Source organism: Scyliorhinus torazame, chromosome 16 (assembly GCF_047496885.1).
Source record: "Scyliorhinus torazame isolate Kashiwa2021f chromosome 16, sScyTor2.1, whole genome shotgun sequence".
Lineage (NCBI taxonomy): Eukaryota > Metazoa > Chordata > Chondrichthyes > Carcharhiniformes > Scyliorhinidae > Scyliorhinus > Scyliorhinus torazame.
In genome coordinates this window covers 67,527,204-67,542,048 of record NC_092722.1, presented here as the reverse complement: position 1 = coordinate 67,542,048, position 14,845 = coordinate 67,527,204, and the positions used below count along the sequence as shown (strand labels likewise).

General features: G+C 51.8%; 1 protein-coding gene across 2 annotated transcripts in view; it reads right to left on the bottom strand.

Annotated features, from left to right (window-relative positions):
* LOC140392858 (ephrin type-B receptor 2) overlaps positions 1 to 14,845 on the bottom strand; it is a 1,067,684-nt gene that overhangs the window by 617,334 nt on the left and 435,505 nt on the right. Inside the window, exon 1 of one of the 2 annotated variants that reach the window (XM_072478599.1) lies at positions 10,361 to 10,381. The exons of the other annotated variant lie outside the window; for it this stretch is intronic. The gene's annotated coding sequence lies outside the window, so the exon portion shown is untranslated. Of the gene's footprint in view, positions 1 to 10,360; positions 10,382 to 14,845 lie in introns of those variants that run through there. 2 annotated transcript variants of the gene reach the window in all.

Here is a 14,845-nt window from a genome sequence, read left to right as displayed (position 1 = left end):
TGTACACGATAAGGCACTTTCCCTTCACTGACCATAAACTGACCATAAACTGACCGTACTCAGCCAACCCACTCTTGCAAAATTCAAACATAATGGGCGGGATTGTCTCATCCCGCGGCAGAGTGTCCACGCCGTCATAAACGCCGTTGCGTTTTACAACGGCGTGAACGGGCCGACCCGACGACTAATTCTGTCCCGTAAAAGGCCAGCACGGGGTGTGGCGAGAAGCGCAGGGGGCGTGGCAACATATCGGCGTCATTCGCACGACGCCCCGATGACGCAGCGCCGCGTCGCATAAAATGTGCGCGAGCGCCGCAAAGTCCCGAGACCGGCGAGATGGACGCCCCCAGCCATGCCGCCCCGAGGTTCGGAGACAATGACCTCAAGACGCTGCTGGACGCGGTAGAGGAGAGGAGGGCGATCCTGTGCCACCGTGGCCACCGGCACCCTGCCAGCAGTGCGGAGGAATTGGCATGAGGGGGGCAATGCCGTAAGCGCGGTGGTGCACACCCCACGGACGGCCGAGCAGTGTCGCAAGAAGATGCACGACCTGACGAGGGCAGCCAGGGTGAGGACACCGAGACGTGCCCCTGGCACCATCCAACCCCTACCACCCACACACGTGACAGTAACCCCCCCCCCCCGCCCCAGGAGGGGTGCCAAACCCCCCACTTGACCCACATGGGCTGCACACCCGAGAGCCGCTGTGGCCGGGTGCCCAGTGCCCCCATGCCATCATCGAGGCGACATCTGCGCGGGATGCTGTGTACCGCCTAACTCTTATGTTTTGCTGCCCCCCCTAGGAGAAGACCGCCCACACCCACAGGAAGCGTGCGAGAACTGGAGGGGGTTCACCTGTACTGCACCCCCTCACAGTACATGAGCAGAGGGAACTGGACCTCACTGGCGGTGCCGGGGACTGGGAGGTTGCCCCTTGCCAGATCGGAAGCGCACCAGCAAGTGAGACTTCCCTGCCTGGCTACAACCCCTCCCACATCCCGCCCCCCCCCGCCCCACCCCCCACCCCCACCCCCCCCACAGTACACCCCCCTATCCTCCCCCAGTGCACACTCTCCCCCATTCCCCCCCAGTGCTCCCTCGCCCCCCATTCTGCCCCCCAGTGCTCCCCTTCCCCCCATTCCCCCCCAGTGCTCCCTCTCCCCCCGTTCCCCCCAGTACACCCCCTCGCCCCGTTCCCCCACCGAGTGCACCCCCTCCCCCCATTCCCCCCCCCCAGTGCACCCCTCCTCGCATATCACTCCCCAAGTATACCCCCTCCCCCCATTCCCCCACCGAGTGCACCCCTCCCATTCCCTCCCCCAGTGCACCGCATTACCACCGCACCACACCCCCTCACCGCATTACCACCCCCCTCAAGAGTACACCCCCGAGTACACCCCCTCGCCCCATACCCCTGCCTGGCGACACCCCCTCGCCCTCCCTCCCCCACTACACCCCCTCACCCCAGTCCGCGTATGTAACGATACATGCTGTATTGTGTGTTGGAGGACCTGCCGCCCATCGTCCCCGACCGTCTGGCGCTGCTCACCCCCAACACGTGCCAGGTCCGGATGCCCCCAGGGATGCACACCACGGCGGGGAGGGCAGACAGCAAGGAAGGCCTTCCTCCGTCACTGGGACCCAGGAATCGGACACACAGAGGACTGAGACCCAGGACAGTGATGAACAGGGGACGGACACCCAGGACAGCGACAGCCAGGACACGGAGACGATGGACACTGACGCGCACGACAGTCAGCACAGTGACGCACAGAGGACGTCGAGCCAGGACAGTGACATACAGATGACGGACAGACCGGACAGTGCCCCTCGGATAGGGGCGACAGAAAGAACACTGGCCCCAGACTCAATGCAGGAGCCCCCAGACTTTGGGTCCGATGACGACCCAGACTTGGCGTCATTGCACTCGCCCACACCCCCACCATCGCAGAGACTCGCATCTCGGTTGGGCATTTTAGTGATGAGACTTCTGGGAACTGACTGGTACGCACCACACAGCCGAACCGGTACAGCAGGTGGAGGTAGGAGCAGCCGAGGGGCCGGATGGTCAGAGGGCAGCCCAGCCCCAGCAACCAGCTGCCGCCCAGACAGCTCCCGGGTTCCTGGACTTACCAGACCCACCCACAGACCCGATGTAGTCAGACACCCAGGGACTACACAATAGGATGACGGCTGGCTTCCAGCAGCTGCAGACGCAGGTGGAGGAGTCCATCCACCTCCAGGAGCAGGGAGTGGTGCCGGTCATGGCTGCCACCCAGGCTGACACCGCACGGGTCGCGTCCGCGGTGGAGGCAATGGGTGCAACGGTTCTGGCCATGGGTCAGGTTATGCAATGCGTGGGGCCTCAAGTGCACGCATCATCCGTGGCCCAGGACAGGGCTGCCCGCCCCCCGGCAGCCATGTGCCAGAGCCAACTGGACATCTCAGCCGCGCTCCGCATTCTGGCCGAGTCTCAGCAGGCCATCGCTGAGAGCATCAGCGGCATTGCCCAGATGCTGGGTGGCATCGCACAAGCACAGGGGGAGGTGGCGCAGTCCCAGAGAAGGATGGCCCACTCCCTGAGCTCCACCGCTGCTAACATTCAGACCCTGGTCGATACCACAGCGGGTCTCCAGGACTGGTAGCGCCAGGTGTCGGGGGTGCCTCGGGGCTTGTCTCCGCCCGCACGCCCATCCCATAGAGAGGCCCAGGAGCCACTGGGCACCCCGAGGGAGGAGGACGTTCTGGGGCCCGTCCCGGTGACTCCTGCAAGGGCGGTCCCGGAACACCGAGCATCCTCGGACCCGCCCCCGTTCCGTCCCTGGTGCATTTGGTGGGCAGTGGGCAGAACAGGGTGGCACCAAGCCATCAAGCACAGCCGCAGACCAGCCTGGCCCATCCAAGCTGGGCCGCCCCAGGAAACGCGTGCCTACAGGGAGCCAAGCCGCAGGGCCGGAGTCTCAGCAGTCCGCCTCCACTCCTGCTGTACCGTCTGGGGAAACACAGAGATGTAGTGGTAGGGCCCGTAAGGCCAAGAAGTTTGACAGCTAGTAAGTTGGCATGGGTGCAGGGCACAGTATAGTTATAGGGTCTTGGGCACTTGTATGTTACCGTTACAATTAAACTCACTGTTACACCAATGCAAGATGCCTCTGTTCTATGTCCGGTGGCCGTGGGGTCGTGAAGGGTACTGAGTGGCACTGTGTTCGAAGGTCGGGCGAACGGTGAGCCCAGGTGGGTGTAAATATTCCCCCCGCCGTACTCGGCATCCCGCTGCCAGCCACCCAACATGTCCATGTGATGGAGTGTCCATAAAGCATACAGGGACCACCCACGTGAAGGGTGTAGCTGTGGCCATGAGTCAGACATTGGCTAATGATTTGGAGCTCACAGCTCATCGCAGAGCAGGTTGTCATCATCCTCCATGGCATTGAACACACCCGCTTCCACAGGCAATCGTGTGAGACCAGCCCGTAGTGCCGCAGTTGGAGGGTGCTGTGCATGTGGTGGTGTGGGAGGTAAGGTTGTCGGGTGGTGTGGGAGGTGGGTGGTGAGTTGGGGCGGTAGGGTGGTGCCAGTAGCTCTGCTCAGAGAGCCCCTACCCCCCTAGTTGGTGAAACATGCGGTGATTAACGCCTCGTGTGCTCACTGGCCAAGCCAGTGGCGTCGTGCAGCCTCCCGTCCATATCCAGCCTCCATGTCGCGTCTGTTGCCCCCCTTCTCCCCATCCTCCTCATCTGGAGTGGCATCCCCTTCCACGAGCTCCCCCTCTGCCCCCTCCTCCTCCAGCACATCGCCCCTCTGCTGGGCAATATTGTAGAGGACACAGCAGACAACAACTATGCGGCCGACCTTCTCCGAATGGTACTGGAGGGACCCTCCAGAGTGGTCCAGGCACCTGAAGCGCATCTTCAACAGGCTGAAGCACCTCTCGATCACACCCCTGGTTGCTGCATTGTATCGGGTCTCCGCGTCGGTCTGTGGCCTCCATATAGGCGTCATCAGCTATGACCGCAACGGGTAACCCTTGTCACCCAGCAACCAGCCCCGCAGCCGGAGGGCGTGTCCCTCAAACATGGTGGGCATGAACAATTGTGCCAGGATAAACACATCATGTACACTGCCCGGGTACTGTACGCAGACGTGCATGACCTTCATGCAGTGGTCACAGACCACCTGAATGTTCATGGAGTAGGACCCCTCCCTGTTCATGAACACGTCCCTGTTCTCCGCTGGTGGCCACATGGCAACGTGCACCCCATCGGTCGCCTCCTGTACCATGGGTATCCTGGCCATGGCAGCGAATCCCGCTGCCTGGGCATTCTGGTGGGCCCGGTCCACTGGGAACTGGATGTACCGGTCCGCGATGTCATACGGGGCGTCTGTCACTGCACGGATGCACCTGTGCACCGATGGCTGGGAGATGTCAGACAGGTCCCCACTTGGCGACTGGAACGACCCCGGCATATAGAAGTTCAGGACCACCATAACCTTGACAGCCACCGAGAGAGCATGTCCTCCTCCAGTGCCACGCGGTGCCAGGTGTGCCATCAGGTGGCAGATAACTGCGACCGTTTCCCGACTCATTCTGATCTCCGCCTGCACGTCCTGTCCGGCAGGTCCTCGAAGGACATGCGGCGCCGGTAGACACATGGTGTCATCGAGGGCTTCGGGCGCCTTAGGACCACCACCACCTGCTCCTCCTCCTGCTCCCCCTGATCCTCATCCACATCGGTATCCTCATCCTGTGCATCCACCTCGTTGTTCTGGTCGTCGTTCGCCTCCGCCTCCTCCTGCGCCCATGGGTGGGCGGCCCTGCAGCCCGAGCGGGAGCCACCTGGCCCTCTGCCACCTGCCCCTCTGCTGCAGCCTGCCCCTCTGCTGCAGCCTGCCCCTCTGCTGCAGCCTGCCCCTCTGCTGCAGCCTGCCCCTCTGCTGCAGCCTGCCCCTCTGCTGCAGCCTGCCCCTCTGCTGCCCTTCTGCTGCAGCCTGCTCCTCTGCTGCAGCCTGCCCCTCTGCTGCAGCCTGCCCCTCTGCTGCAGCCGCCGCAGCCGTTCTGAGCCGCCTGCCCCGACGCTGCCACAAGGCTACATGCAGGGCAGCGGCTCCCGCCATGGCGGCCAACATCGCTGGCTGGTGCCCAAACATTATGATCTGCAGGGGATGGGGAATATACAACATGTTTCGGGTTGGCGCATGGCCCCCTGTACAGCTAGGTGCCATGGGCTACATGTCTGCCCCGGTTTGCTGATTGTGCCACAGACACGCATGCACCCAGACCCCTGCCCATGCTCTCCGTGCTCCGCCCAGTTCTGCCTGTCCCTCCTGATAGCGCCATCGTTGGATGGCAATGCCCTCACTGGGGGCTGCCATGGGTGTGGACCCGCTCCTTTCCGCCGATGGATGCCGGCTGTTGGGAGGTCTGCCCCTGGGGGGTCCCGCACCCATGATCAAGGCCCAGGGCCGTGGGGGCAGACAGTGCCCGGGGCCGGTGCCCATCAGCCTGGCTGCCGTACTGGTGGCAGTGGCTCTGGCAATGCCCTTCCCTGGCATGGCAGCTGGCATGTCGTCCCCACGCCCCCCCCCAAACTTGGAGTCCCTGCTCCCCCAACATGGAGGCCCGAGCCCCCCCTCCCGAACATGGAGGACCCCTACCTAATCCCCCCTCCCCCCCCAAACATGGAGGCCCCGCCCCGCCACCGTAGAGGCTAAGTCCCCCCCCCCCTCCTGAACATGGAGGACCCCTACCCCAAGCCCTTCCCCCCACACACCTCCCCCGGAACATGGAGGCCCCCCCCTTGCCCGCAGCCCCGCCTGTGCCCGTCCCGAGAGTCTCAGAAGCACAATACGCCGGCCGCTCACCTCCTCTCCCGCATCGTTAGCCAGCACGACTGGCGGACGATTTTTATTTGCAGGTGTGAACGGCGCCGGTGTGACCCCATCGGGACTTCGGCCCAATCCGGGCCGCAGAATCCATGGGACCCCGGAGAATCGCGGGACTTTTCCCCTCGGCCGATTGTCCGGGCAGCGTGACACCGTTCACGATGATGCCGTTCGCGCCGGTTGAAAGAATGGTGGACCGGCGTGGTGTAAAAAATCGGCGCGATCGCCAATTCTCTGACCCGCCGCTGTCTGAGAGAATCCCGCCCAATGTCTAATATTAGCTGTGGTTACCAATTGGACAGAACTGGCTGAACAATCCTGAGTGTGTTAAAAATCATACTAGCAATTAATTTAAGATTATCAGGGAACCTCACTTGTTACATTTGCTAGAAGCTTCATATATTCAAAACCAGACATCTATCCCTGCAGTCAAAAGGAATATGTGCAGTGTAACAGTGTAAGGGTCTTCATTGTTTTTTTCCCTTATTTCCCCTTTTGTTTACTTTAGAACATAGAACATAGAACATAGAACAATACAGCGCAGTATAGGCCCTTCGGCCCACGATGTTGCACCGAAACAAAAGCTATCTAACCTACACTATACCATTATCATCCATATGTTTATCCAATAAACTTTTAAATGCCCTCAATGTTGGCGAGTTCACTACTGTAGCAGGTAAGGCATTCCACGGCCTCACTACTCTTTGCGTAAAGAACCTACCCCTGACCTCTGTCCTATATCTATTACCCCTCAGTTTAAGGCTATGTCCCCTCGTGCTAGCCATTTCCATCCGCGGGAGAAGGCTCTCACTGTCCACCCTATCTAACCCTCTGATCATTTTGTATGCCTCTATTAAGTCTCCTCTTAACCTTCTTCTCTCTAACGAAAACAACCTCAAGTCCATCAGCCTTTCCTCATAAGACTTTCCCTCCATACCAGGCAACATCCTGGTAAATCTCCTCTGCACCCGTTCCAAAGCCTCCACGTCCTTCCTATAATGCGGTGACCAGAACTGTACGCAATTCTCCAAATGCTCATCCACACTTTCAAGAACTTTACCATTAGCCAAATATTCCGCATTCCTGTTATTCCTTCCAAAGTGAATCACCTCACACTTCTCTACATTAAACTCCATTTGCCACCTCTCAGCCCAGCTCTGCAGCTTATCTATATCCCTCTGTAACCTGCTACATCCTTCCACACTATCGACAACACCACCGACTTTAGTATCGTCTGCAAATTTACTCACCCACCCTTCTGCGCCTTCCTCTAGGTCATTGATAAAAATGACAAACAGCAACGGCCCCAGAACAGATCCTTGTGGTACTCCACTTGTGACAGAACTCCATTCTGAACATTTCCCATCAACCACCACCCTCTGTCTTCTTTCAGCTAGCCAATTTCTGATCCACATCTCTAAATCACCCTCAATCCCCAGCCTCCGTATTTTCTGCAATAGCCTACCGTGGGGAACCTTATCAAACGCTTTGCTGAAATCCATATACACCACATCAACTGCTCTACCCTCGTCTAGCTGTTCAGTCACCTTCTCAAAGAACTCGATAAGGTTTGTGAGGCATGACCTACCCTTCACAAAGCCATGCTGACTATCCCTGATCATATTATTCCTATCTAGATGATTATAAATCTTGTCTGTTTATAAATATTAACTTTGCTGTTAATATTTTGATCGATGGATGATTACTGGACATGTATCTTTAAGTCAAGCAGGAGTAATGACACACATCTTTAAGTTAAGCAGCCGAATTAAGAAATTACAGGAGAGAATTCTAGTTCCTGCTGGTTTGAACAGGAGACTCAAGACTTGTTGGCACTGGGGAGAGATGGGCTGTGACTCGGTTTGATTGATTGGCTGGGCACTAATAAATTGGCCCGAAAGGCTGTACTCTGCCCAGTAGCAGGTGATGATTGGATCCTATTCCAGTCAAATGTTTTTCAGAGTCACAAAGAGTTTCAGTTTGACTCCTGACAGCTTAGAAGCAAGATCCAACTCTCTTCCTTCTGTGTTTCTCCAGAAAGGCTATATTCCTGAGGCTGCAGAGAATCTGGATGAATTCATCTTCATGAAAACCAATGCAGGCTACAGGCAAAGATCTCTCTTTCTCCCTCTCTCTCTCCAAAATCACTCCAACTGTTATATTTCTAAAACTATAGAGGCCTGAATGAAGGTACAATAAACACATTGAATTGAAAGCAAGGTTTGAAGAGGAGCAGGGTACTGGAAACACCCATCTAAAGCAAAGACTCTTTTTCTCTTTTACTCCTTTTTTTTACTCTGTTTGTCTTGTGTGTGATTAGAGGGTAGGGGGCAAGTTAAACTGGGGAATTAGGAATTAGATAATAGTTAACCAGTTATATAGACTGCATATTTCATTATAGTTCTCATAATAAATAAACAGTAATTGTGTTTAAACGTACAAACCTGATGACTGTAATTATTGGGCAGCGAAGGGCCAAATACTTTGGGTATTTTTCTGAGAATTATTGGTTCATTTACTTCTTTGTGACTCAAGGGCACATGGGGCTGGAATTGATCATGCACTAGCCCAGGCAGACATTGCAGCTTTCAGGAATAAACAAAAACATGAGGAACAGTAGTTCCCTTGTACATTCACCACGGCAATATCTCGGTCAATCAGAGCTGACTTGCCAGCCAATAAGCACCCGTTTTCTCATGCAGTGTCAATTGTGGTTTCCTGTGAAATTTTGAATTCTTGTGCCTGTCCTGATGAGTGCAAGATCAAAAGCTTTGACAACATGTGGCTTTATTCAGCAACACTCTCATTCTGTACTACCAAGGGACTATTTATGCTTTGAGTTAAGATTTTCAGCATATACAGTTTTTGCACCCGGGGTAAAAGAATATTGAGAATGCGTGTTGCACTTTTACCAATTCAGAAAAATGGTGAGCACTTCACTTGAACTAAATCTCTTAGGTGGTTTAGAGCTTAGAAGTGAGCCATTCATCACAGAATGGCTCTATGTTGTGTCCACAGTGCTGAAATGACTGGTCCAGTCAGTTCCTGCCAGTGCTGATGCTCAAGGTGTTTATGGTGAGGCACTAGGTGCCAATGAAGGTCGGGGAGGCTGTTGTTGGAGGTGGTCATTGGCTGGAACTGAATTGAATGCCCCTTGCAGCTCCAGCTGTCGGCTCCTTTGGACTGGTTCATTTTTGTAAGAGTTATATATATTTTTTCTTTATTCTTCCATGGGATGTGGACACCACGGGAAAAGACAGTGTTTGTTGCCCATCCTTAACTGCCCATGAAATGAACGGTGTCAACCACATTGCTGGAGCCATGCATAGGTTAGCCCGAAAGACATTAGTGAAAGGGTACTAGTGAAGCAAATGGGCCATCGTGACAACTTTTTTCAAAATCCATTCAAGAGATGTGGACATTGCCGGCTCAGTCAGCATATCTCACCCAACCCAATTGTCCCTGAGAAGGTGGTGGTGAGCTTCCTGAACCACAACTGCCCATGTGGTGTAGGTACATCCACAGTACTGTTAGCGAGGAAGTTCCAGGATGTTGACATGAAGATAATTTCATGGTCACCATTACTGAGGCTAGTTTTATATTCCAGATTTATGTATTGAATTGAAATTCCAACAGCTGCTGGAATGGGATTTGAACCATCATCCTCAGATCATTAACCCTGGCCTTTGGGTTACTAGTAGAGTTTCATTACCAACAACTCCCCCACAATGGAGTTGAATGATCACAATCAACACAAAACAGTCCCATTCATGATCTCACAATCAGAGGAAGTCCATTAATGAAAGTGGTAGATCAAATTGGCGCTAACAGCTGCAATATTGAAGAATCTCACTGAGTTAACACGAGAATATGTGGGAATTAAGGACTTGTGCAATGGAGACGCTTGTCTGAACTCAGGTTTAAGGCTGAACTTGTTGCCATAGCATAACCTGTCCATTAACTGAGTAAATAGTGGATGTTAGAAACGCACTGTATATATACATGGAAGAAAATATTTGATTCCCAAGCACTAATATCTGTTCTGGGATTGATAAGCCGAAAAATGAATCCCTAAAATGACCACTATTTTTTCTCAATACACTGGAGCTGATGCAGTCTGTCAAATGCTGTCCCTTAATCAAGTGAAAACCCTCTGGGATGCCTTAGATAGAAATTATATCGAGGTTTAACTTTGACTGACATTCCTGATTAGCATTAAGGTAATAGGGTTATCTGGATGTAGCTAAGAGGCAGGACTCAGGAGACACTTGCAGCAGATGAAGAGCTTTCTACACTAGTTTGCATGATTGCCTAATCCTCTCATTTTTAAAGGAACAGTCAGTCACAGCTCAGATGGGTTCCATGATTCTAATATTCTGTGAATACTCTGAGCCATACTATTAACAGCCTGTGTAAAGTATCTATTCACAGATTATCACAACAGCATGTGGAGACATTAACACATTAGCTATCCTACCTTATCTTCTTAAGCAGGTTTGGTGAGTTTCCATACTCTTCATTGCAGTTTAAAGTTCTCTTACGTTTTGCTAACATCTCTTTCTTCTAACTACAAAGAGTATCGCTACCACATTAATGAGGCATTTTGGGAGTCAATCCAGCAGTGACTCTGGTCTCAATAAGGATAGCGCATGATCTCAAATGTGAAGGATCGAAACATGATGCTTATTTTCTGAGAATATTTTTTTTTTCTGAAGCTTCTGCAAGAAATTGGAAATCCTTTGAATGTCAGAAAAAATATCCATTTGGTTAACCTGGATCATAAAATTCTGGGTGTTAAGAGTTTCAAATTCTACTTTGATGCCTGCGAGTGATTCTCATGGCTGAAAATCTGTGCTCGTTAAGAGACTTGACTGAAAATGGACACACTGACATTCCTCAATAATTATTTGGATCTAAAAAATTCTCAAAAGCCTTGAAGGTTTAGTTGCAGTCACTAAAGGACAATAATCCTCAGCAATATATATTGTTTCATTTTGCATTCTTCCAGCAGATAATCTTGGCTCCCACTTCTTCTGTCACTCTCACACTTGGGGCGAAATTCTCCCCCAACGGCGGGATGCCCGCCGACTGGCGCCAAAGCCGGCGCAAATCAGACGGGCATCGCGCCGGCAAAAAGGTGCGGAAGTCTCCGCGTCTTTGGCGGCCTAGCCCCAACATTGAGGGGCTAGGCCGACGCCGGAGGGATTTCCGCCCCGCCAGCTGGCGGAAATGGCGTTTGTTGCCCCGCCAGCTGGCGCGGAAATGCGGCGCATGCGCGGGAGCGTCAGCGGCCGCTGTCAGTTTCCCCGCGCATGCGCGGGAGCGTCAGCGGCCGCCGAAAGTTTCCCGCGCATGCGCAGTGGGGAGAGTCTCTTCCGCCTCCGCCATGGTGGAGGCCGTAGCGGAGGCGGAAGGGAAAGAGTGCCCCCACGGCACAGGCCCGCCCGCGGATCGGTGGGCCCCGATCGCGGGCCAGGCCACCGTGGGGGCACCCCCCGGGGTCAGATCGCCCCGCGCCCCCCCCCAGGACCCCGGAGCCCGCCCACGCTGCCTGGTCCCGCCGGTAAATACCAGGTTTGATTTACGTCGGCGGGACAGGCAATTCCTGGGCGGGACTTCGGCCCATCCGAGCCGGAGAATCCAGCGGGGGGTCCCGCCAACCGGCGCGGCTGGATTCCCGCCCCCGCCCAATCTCCGGGAGCGGAGACTTCGGCGGGGGCGGGGGCGGGATTCACGGCGGCCAACGGCCATTCTCCGACCCGGCGGGGGGTCGGAGAATGACGCCCAAGATTCTCAGTTCCAGAAATCTTAGAGAGTGTCTAGCATTACCTTGAAGTCTCAGCAAGATTCTGGGGACATGCTTGGAAAATAAATGCACAGTGTCATGTCCCAATATATGAGATAGTTTTAGTAAATCATTTTTAAACTGGACACAAACAGACTATTAAAAGCAAATCATGTGACCTTTGGCATCTTGAACTTCAGACAGTCCTAAGTCTCAAGCAAATACCTAATTAAATATGGAAATTCACAGCCATCCGGGGAATTCACACATACCTTTGTTAAAGGATGGATCAGTAATGCAGGACGATAGAATTCTAGCCAATCTGACTCTCTGCTTAAACATGGACAAAAGGGGACATCAAAACACTTGTTACGTGTGCCACTTGTCTGGCCAATTCCTATCCTATCTATGTGCTATTGCAGCTGATTGATATCATCCTCATTGAATATCAGACAAATGTTGAAATCCTTACTCCAATATATTTATAGATAGAAAAACACAGTGATCTGAGAGATGACCCTTGGGGAACACAGCAACTGATGAATCTCCAATCTGAAAAACAACCATTTCCCATGACTCGCTACATTCTGTTCTTAGCCTTATTTTTTTATCCAAGTTGATACTGAGCCTCTTATTCCATAAGCTTTGATTTTGTTAACCAGTCTTTTATGTGATACTTTGTCAATTGCTTTCTAAAATCCATATCGTCAACATTCACTAAATTCCCATCATCAATCTTCTCTGCTGTCCCATCAAAAAGCTAATTTGACTCGTCAAATAAAATCTGCCTTTTACAAACCCGTGCTGGCTCTCCTTAACTCACTTAAACCTCTCCTCATTATTGTTTCTAATATTTACCCACCACCGATGTTGACCTGACTGGCCTGGAATGTTCCCACACACTTTCCTGAAGTAACCTTTGCCACCCTCCAAAATCCCTCCCCTTTCTTGGAAAGATCAGAAAATCATAACAAACCCTTACACCACCTCTGATCCCACTTCCCTGAGCAATGAGGGATGCAAGCCATCCAGACCAAGTGACCTATCCAGTTTAAGTAGCACAACCTGTCTAATGCATCTTCATATGGTGGCACGGTAGCACAGTGGTCAGCACTGTTGCTTCACCGTGCCAGGGTCCAGGCTTGGGTCACTGTCTGTGCGGAGTCTGCATGTTCTCCTCGTTTCTGCATGCGTTTCCTCCAGGTGCTCTGGTTTCTTCTCAATCTTCGTGCTGTTAGGTGAATTGGACATTCTGAATTCTCCCTCAGTGCGCTTGAACAGGTGGCGGAATGTGGCGACGAGGGCATTTTCACAGTAACTTCATTGCAGTCTTAATGTAAGCCTACTTGTGAGAATAATAACGTTTATTATTATTCAACCATCTCTTCTTCGACCAAAATTTTGTCCGCTTCCCCTATCTTAGTAAATACCGATACAAAGTATTTATTAAGTATTCAAGCCTTGTCCTGTCCCTTTAAGTATATTCCCCCCTCCTTACCGCTGATAGACTTCACTTTGCCTCTTACTACCTACTTGCTATTTACATGCCGGCTGAATATCTTTGGGTTGTCTTTCTTGTTAAATTCCATTCTCGACTGAAAGTAAGACAAGTGAAAGTTGAACTTTCAGCAGCCTGCCGTGTCAATTCCCCACCTTGCTCTCACACTCTCTTTTCTGTCTTTGACCTGTTGCAGGTCCAGTGAAGCTCGAGCATCTTTCCAGTTGTTACTTTACCACCTCTGGACTCCGCAATTTCAGACCATAGAGCTTGCTGCTATTTTGATTTCATTCCTTGGCAGGTTTCAATCATAATCTTGATTCTCTCCTGTTTTTGCTTCTGGAATGCTGCCTTTATCATCTGCCCTTCACACCTGCTCTGGACACATCTTTTCTTTCTTTACTTGGCTTATTACCACCCACATTGCCCCTGCACAACACCCTTGCGGCATTTAATGTCTTCTATCCCTTCTGTTTGTTTACTACCCTCCCAAAATAGACTGCTTAAAATCTATAAGATTTCAAACTTTTCTCAGTTCTGATGAAGGATCACTGCCCTCTGTTTCTCCCTCCGCTGGCAGACCTGTTGACTATTTTACAGCATTTTTTGTTTTTATTTCAGATTTCCTCGGTATTTTTTGTTAAGGTTGTTGAGAAGTTTGGCTTTTGCTGATCACCTGCGTAATTACATAAAAACTAGGAACAGGAGTAGGCCATCTGGCCCCTCGAGCCTGCTCCGCCATTTAATGAGATCATGGCTGATCTTTGCGGACTCAGCTCCACTCTCCGGCCCGTACACCATATCCCCGAATCCCTTTATTCTTTAGAAAGGCATCTAACTTTTTCTTAAAAACGTTTAAAGAAGGAGCCTCAACTGCTTCACTGGGCAAGGAATTGCAGAGATTCACAACCCTTTGGGTGAAGAAGTTCCTCCTACACTCCGTCCTAAATCTACCTCCCCTTATTTTGAGGCTATGCCCCCTAGTTCTGCTTTCCCCGACCAGTGGAAACAACCTGCCCGCATCTATCCGATCTTTAATTTAAAATTTAAAGATTTAAAATTACATTGTCATTTTCTTACTCCCTCCCAGATGCTGATTCTTTCACAGGTCAGGTCAGGTCACCAGAAACTTCCAATGACTCTCACTGTTTACTCTTAATTTAAGCACAGGGGCTCAATGTTAGAGGATTCTATTTGATTTCAAGAAGGTATATTTACATTTCCCACAGAGCGAGTTACAAATTATTCCAAATGAATCGAAATAAATTATATTTTAAACTAAGGGAAATAAAATGATCTACTGTCAAATCATCAAACCTGTTTGAAATAGAGGTGAATCCTTTTCATTTTGCACTCAGTGCTTTAAACATTAACACTAACTCAGCTTCGACTGAACCTCCTCATATCTACGTGGCTTCCAAATCAAGAAAATCTTCCATCTGATTGTGCTATCTCTGTGGTATCTACGAACCACAGCCAGAAGTTAATAGTTATTATTGTACAGAATAATAAAACAGAGTTGTACCATCCACAACCGTGTTGGTTCGTTTGTGTATCGGAACGCCCAACACGACAATTAGAACACAAAATAAATGAGAATCAAATCAAATTCTGTTGTGCAGACCGTGTTTGATTGAAACTGAAATCCTTTCTCTTGTACTGGATTTCTAACTCATTAA